We start from the raw sequence: 7,745 nt of genomic DNA, 5'->3' as shown, positions 1-7,745 counted from the left end.
CAAACTTTTATAACAGCTAAACCAAACGTTTCCAATGTAAATTTCCACCTTTATATAGTGTAGAAAGGCATCCTGAAGCCTGGAAAGTCATTAATTTGATTGTCCAGTATTTCCTTCATGAGATATTGCAACACTTAGAAAAAGTGTACAGCGCCAGCAGACAATGAATTTTCAGCACTAAAAAAACGAAACTTCATTAACAGCTAAACCAAACGTTTCCAATGTAAATTTCCACATTTATAGAGTGTAAAAAGGCATCCTGAAGCCTGGGAAGTCATTAATTTGATTGTCCAGTATTTCCCTTATGAGATAATGCCTCACATAGCAAATGTGTACAGTGCGAGCTGAAAATGCATTTACAGCACTAAAAAAACAAACTTTTATAACAGCTAAACCAAACGTTTCCAATGTAAATTTCCACCTTTATATAGTGTAGAAAGGCATCCTGAAGCCTGGAAAGTCATTAATTTGATTGTCCAGTATTTCCTTCATGAGATATTGCAACACTTAGAAAAAGTGTACAGCGCCAGCAGACAATGAATTTTCAGCACTAAATAAACGAAACTTCATTAACAGCTAAAGTAAACGTTTCCAATGTAAATTTCCACCTTTATATAGTGTAAAAAGACATCCTGAAGCCTGGGCAGTCATTAATTTGATTGTCCAATATTTCCCTTATGAGATAATGCCTCTCATAGCAAATGTGTACAGTGCGAGCTGAAAATGCATTTACAGCACTAAAAAAACAAACTTTTATAACAGCTAAACCAAACGTTTCCAATGTAAATTTCCACCTTTATATAGTGTAAAAAGACATCCTGAAGCCTGGGCAGTCATTAATTTGATTGTCCAATATTTCCCTTATGAGATAATGCCTCTCATAGCAAATGTGTACAGCGCGAGCTGAAAATGCATTTACAGCACTAAAAAAACAAACTTTTATAACAGCTAAACCAAACGTTTCCAATGTAAATTTCCACCTTTATATAGTGTAGAAAGGCATCCTGAAGCCTGGAAAGTCATTAATTTGATTGTCCAGTATTTCCTTCATGAGATATTGCAACACTTAGAAAAAGTGTACAGCGCCAGCAGACAATGAATTTTCAGCACTAAAAAAAACGAAACTTCATTAACAGCTAAACCAAACGTTTCCAATGTAAATTTCCACATTTATAGAGTGTAAAAAGGCATCTTGAAGCCTGGGAAGTCATTAATTTGATTGTCCAGTATTTCCCTTATGAGATAATGCCTCTCATTGCAAATGTGTACAGCGCGAGCTGAAAATGCATTTTCAGCACTAAAAAACCAAACTTTTATAACACCTAAACCAAACGTTTCCAATGTAAATTTCCTCCTTTATATAGTGTAAAAAGACATCCTGAAGCCTGGGCAGTCATTAATTTGATTGTCCAATATTTCCCTTATGAGATAATGCCTCTCATAGCAAATGTGTACAGCGCGAGCTGAAAATGCATTTACAGCACTAAAAAACCAAACTTTTATAACAGCTAAACCAAACGTTTCCAATGTAAATTTCCACCTTTATATAGTGTAGAAAGGCATCCTGAAGCCTGGAAAGTCATTAATTTGATTGTCCAGTATTTCCTTCATGAGATATTGCAACATTTAGAAAAAGTGTACAGCGCCAGCAGACAATGAATTTTCAGCACTAAAAAAACGAAACTTCATTAACAGCTAAACTAAACGTTTCCAATGTAAATTTCCACCTTTATATAGTGTAAAAAGACATCCTGAAGCCCGGGCAGCCATTAATTTGATTGTCCAATATTTCCCTTATGAGATAATGCCTCTCATAGCAAATGTGTACAGCGCGAGCTGAAAATGCATTTACAGCACTAAAAAACCAAACTTTTATAACAGCTAAACCAAACGTTTCCAATGTAAATTTCCACCTTTATATAGTGTAAAAAGGCATCCTGAAGCCTGGAAAGTCTTTAATTTGATTGTCCAGTATTTCCTTCATGAGATATTGCAACACTTAGAAAAAGTGTATACAGCGCCAGCAGACAATGAATTTCCAGCACTAAAAAAACGAAACTTCATTAACAGCTAAACTAAACGTTTCCAATGTAAATTTCCACCTTTATATAGTGTAAAAAGACATCCTGAAGCCTGGGCAGTCATTAATTTGATTGTCCAATATTTCCCTTATGAGATAATGCCTCTCATAGCAAATGTGTACAGCGCGAGCTGAAAATGCATTTACAGCACTAAAAAACCAAACTTTTATAACAGCTAAACCAAACGTTTCCAATGTAAATTTCAACCTTTATATAGTGTAAAAAGACATCCTGAAGCCTGGGCAGTCATTAATTTGATTGTCCAATATTTCCCTTATGAGATAATGCCTCTCATAGCAAATGTGTACAGCGCGAGCTGAAAATGCATTTACAGCACTAAAAACCCAAACTTTTATAACACCTAAACCAAACGTTTCCAATGTAAATTTCCTCCTTTATATAGTGTAAAAAGACATCCTGAAGCCTGGGCAGTCATTAATTTGATTGTCCAATATTTCCCTTATGAGATAATGCCTCTCATAGCAAATGTGTACAGCGCGAGCTGAAAATGCATTTACAGCACTAAAAAACCAAAATTTTATAACAGCTAAACCAAACGTTTCCAATGTAAATTTCCACCTTTATATAGTGTAGAAAGGCATCCTGAAGCCTGGAAAGTCATTAATTTGATTGTCCAGTATTTCCTTCATGAGATATTGCAACATTTAGAAAAAGTGTACAGCGCCAGCAGACAATGAATTTTCAGCACTAAAAAAACGAAACTTCATTAACAGCTAAACTAAACGTTTCCAATGTAAATTTCCACCTTTATATAGTGTAAAAAGACATCCTGAAGCCCGGGCAGCCATTAATTTGATTGTCCAATATTTCCCTTATGAGATAATGCCTCTCATAGCAAATGTGTACAGCGCGAGCTGAAAATGCATTTACAGCACTAAAAAACCAAACTTTTATAACAGCTAAACCAAACGTTTCCAATGTAAATTTCCACCTTTATATAGTGTAAAAAGACATCCTGAAGCCTGGGCAGTCATTAATTTGATTGTCCAATATTTCCCTTATGAGATAATGCCTCTCATAGCAAATGTGTACAGCGCGAGCTGAAAATGCATTTACAGCACTAAAAAAACAAACTTTTATAACAGCTAAACCAAACGTTTCCAATGTAAATTTCCACCTTTATATAGTGTAGAAAGGCATCCTGAAGCCTGGAAAGTCATTAATTTGATTGTCCAGTATTTCCTTCATGAGATATTGCAACACTTAGAAAAAGTGTACAGCGCCAGCAGACAATGAATTTTCAGCACTAAAAAAACGAAACTTCATTAACAGCTAAACTAAATGTTTCCAATGTAAATTTCCACCTTTATATAGTGTAAAAAGACATCCTGAAGCCTGGGCAGTCATTAATTTGATTGTCCAATATTTCCCTTATGAGATAATGCCTCTCATAGCAAATGTGTACAGCGCGAGCTGAAAATGCATTTACAGCACTAAAAAACCAAACTTTTATAACAGCTAAACCAAACGTTTCCAATGTAAATTTCCACCTTTATATAGTGTAAAAAGGCATCCTGAAGCCTGGAAAGTCTTTAATTTGATTGTCCAGTATTTCCTTCATGAGATATTGCAACACTTAGAAAAAGTGTACAGCGCCAGCAGACAATGAATTTCCAGCACTAAAAAAACGAAACTTCATTAACAGCTAAACTAAACGTTTCCAATGTAAATTTCCACCTTTATATAGTGTAAAAAGACATCCTGAAGCCTGGGCAGTCATTAATTTGATTGTCCAATATTTCCCTTATGAGATAATGCCTCTCATAGCAAATGTGTACAGCGCGAGCTGAAAATGCATTTACAGCACTAAAAAACCAAACTTTTATAACAGCTAAACCAAACGTTTCCAATGTAAATTTCCACCTTTATATAGTGTAGAAAGGCATCCTGAAGCCTGGAAAGTCATTAATTTGATTGTCCAGTATTTCCTTCATGAGATATTGCAACACTTAGAAAAAGTGTACAGCGCCAGCAGACAATGAATTTTCAGCACTAAAAAAACGAAACTTCATTAACAGCTAAACCAAACGTTTCCAATGTAAATTTCCACATTTATAGAGTGTAAAAAGGCATCCTGAAGCCTGGGAAGTCATTAATTTGATTGTCCAGTATTTCCCTTATGAGATAATGCCTCACATAGCAAATGTGTACAGTGCGAGCTGAAAATGCATTTTCAGCACTAAAAAACCAAACTTTTATAACAGCTAAACCAAACGTTTCCAATGTAAATTTCCACCTTTATATAGTGTAAAAAGACATCCTGAAGCCTGGGCAGTCATTAATTTGATTGTCCAGTATTTCCCTTATGAGATAATGCCTCACATAGCAAATGTGTACAGCGCGAGCTGAAAATGCATTTACAGCACTAAAAAACCAAACTTTTATAACAGCTAAACCAAACGTTTCCAATGTAAATTTCCACCTTTATATATAGTGTAGAAAGGCATCCTGAAGCCTGGAAAGTCATTAATTTGATTGTCCAGTATTTCCTTCATGAGATATTGCAACACTTAGAAAAAGTGTACAGCGCCAGCAGACAATGAATTTTCAGCACTAAAAAAAACGAAACTTCATTAACAGCTAAACCAAACGTTTCCAATGTAAATTTCCACATTTATAGAGTGTAAAAAGGCATCTTGAAGCCTGGGAAGTCATTAATTTGATTGTCCAGTATTTCCCTTATGAGATAATGCCTCTCATTGCAAATGTGTACAGCGCGAGCTGAAAATGCATTTTCAGCACTAAAAAACCAAACTTTTATAACACCTAAACCAAACGTTTCCAATGTAAATTTCCTCCTTTATATAGTGTAAAAAGACATCCTGAAGCCTGGGCAGTCATTAATTTGATTGTCCAATATTTCCCTTATGAGATAATGCCTCTCATAGCAAATGTGTACAGCGCGAGCTGAAAATGCATTTACAGCACTAAAAAACCAAACTTTTATAACAGCTAAACCAAACGTTTCCAATGTAAATTTCCACCTTTATATAGTGTAGAAAGGCATCCTGAAGCCTGGAAAGTCATTAATTTGATTGTCCAGTATTTCCTTCATGAGATATTGCAACATTTAGAAAAAGTGTACAGCGCCAGCAGACAATGAATTTTCAGCACTATAAAAACGAAACTTCATTAACAGCTAAACTAAACGTTTCCAATGTAAATTTCCACCTTTATATAGTGTAAAAAGACATCCTGAAGCCCGGGCAGCCATTAATTTGATTGTCCAATATTTCCCTTATGAGATAATGCCTCTCATAGCAAATGTGTACAGCGCGAGCTGAAAATGCATTTACAGCACTAAAAAACCAAACTTTTATAACAGCTAAACCAAACGTTTCCAATGTAAATTTCCACCTTTATATAGTGTAAAAAGACATCCTGAAGCCTGGGCAGTCATTAATTTGATTGTCCAATATTTCCCTTATGAGATAATGCCTCTCATAGCAAATGTGTACAGCGCGAGCTGAAAATGCATTTACAGCACTAAAAAAACAAACTTTTATAACAGCTAAACCAAACGTTTCCAATGTAAATTTCCACCTTTATATAGTGTAGAAAGGCATCCTGAAGCCTGGAAAGTCATTAATTTGATTGTCCAGTATTTCCTTCATGAGATATTGCAACACTTAGAAAAAGTGTACAGCGCCAGCAGACAATGAATTTTCAGCACTAAAAAAACGAAACTTCATTAACAGCTAAACTAAATGTTTCCAATGTAAATTTCCACCTTTATATAGTGTAAAAAGACATCCTGAAGCCTGGGCAGTCATTAATTTGATTGTCCAATATTTCCCTTATGAGATAATGCCTCTCATAGCAAATGTGTACAGCGCGAGCTGAAAATGCATTTACAGCACTAAAAAACCAAACTTTTATAACAGCTAAACCAAACGTTTCCAATGTAAATTTCCACCTTTATATAGTGTAAAAAGGCATCCTGAAGCCTGGAAAGTCTTTAATTTGATTGTCCAGTATTTCCTTCATGAGATATTGCAACACTTAGAAAAAGTGTACAGCGCCAGCAGACAATGAATTTCCAGCACTAAAAAAACGAAACTTCATTAACAGCTAAACTAAACGTTTCCAATGTAAATTTCCACCTTTATATAGTGTAAAAAGACATCCTGAAGCCTGGGCAGTCATTAATTTGATTGTCCAATATTTCCCTTATGAGATAATGCCTCTCATAGCAAATGTGTACAGCGCGAGCTGAAAATGCATTTACAGCACTAAAAAACCAAACTTTTATAACAGCTAAACCAAACGTTTCCAATGTAAATTTCAACCTTTATATAGTGTAAAAAGACATCCTGAAGCCTGGGCAGTCATTAATTTGATTGTCCAATATTTCCCTTATGAGATAATGCCTCTCATAGCAAATGTGTACAGCGCGAGCTGAAAATGCATTTACAGCACTAAAAACCCAAACTTTTATAACAGCTAAACCAAACGTTTCCAATGTAAATTTCCACCTTTATATAGTGTAGAAAGGCATCCTGAAGCCTGGAAAGTCATTAATTTGATTGTCCAGTATTTCCTTCATGAGATATTGCAACACTTAGAAAAAGTGTACAGCGCCAGCAGACAATGAATTTTCAGCACTAAAAAAACGAAACTTCATTAACAGCTGAACTAAACGTTTCCAATGTAAATGTCCACCTTTATATAGTGTAAAAAGACATCCTGAAGCCTGGGCAGTCATTAATTTGATTGTCCAATATTTCCCTTATGAGATAATGCCTCTCATAGCAAATGTGTACAGCGCGAGCTGAAAATGCATTTACAGCACTAAAAAACCAAACTTTTATAACAGCTAAACCAAACGTTTCCAATGTAAATTTCCACCTTTATATAGTGTAGAAAGGCATCCTGAAGCCTGGAAAGTCATTAATTTGATTGTCCAGTATTTCCTTCATGAGATATTGCAACACTTAGAAAAAGTGTACAGCGCCAGCAGACAATGAATTTTCAGCACTAAAAAAAACGAAACTTCATTAACAGCTAAACCAAACGTTTCCAATGTAAATTTCCACCTTTATATAGTGTAGAAAGGCATCCTGAAGCCTGGAAAGTCATTAATTTGATTGTCCAGTATTTCCTTCATGAGATATTGCAACACTTAGAAAAAGTGTACAGCGCCAGCAGACAATGAATTTTCAGCACTAAAAAAACGAAACTTCATTAACAGCTAAACCAAACGTTTCCAATGTAAATTTCCACATTTATAGAGTGTAAAAAGGCATCCTGAAGCCTGGGAAGTCATTAATTTGATTGTCCAGTATTTCCCTTATGAGATAATGCCTCACATAGCAAATGTGTACAGTGCGAGCTGAAAATGCATTTTCAGCACTAAAAAACCAAACTTTTATAACAGCTAAACCAAACGTTTCCAATGTAAATTTCCACCTTTATATAGTGTAAAAAGACATCCTGAAGCCTGGGCAGTCATTAATTTGATTGTCCAATATTTCCCTTATGAGATAATGCCTCTCATAGCAAATGTGTACAGCGCGAGCTGAAAATGCATTTACAGCACTAAAAAACCAAACTTTTATAACAGCTAAACCAAACGTTTCAATTGTAAATTTCCACCTTTATATAGTGTAGAAAGGCATCCTGAAGCCTGGAAAGTCATTAATT

Source organism: Idiotropiscis lumnitzeri, unplaced genomic scaffold, assembly GCF_059441095.1.
Source record: "Idiotropiscis lumnitzeri isolate Australia: NSW breed Sydney's pygmy pipehorse unplaced genomic scaffold, RoL_Ilum_1.0 HiC_scaffold_36, whole genome shotgun sequence".
NCBI classification, from domain to species: domain Eukaryota; kingdom Metazoa; phylum Chordata; class Actinopteri; order Syngnathiformes; family Syngnathidae; genus Idiotropiscis; species Idiotropiscis lumnitzeri.
This window is presented reverse-complemented; position numbering follows the sequence as displayed.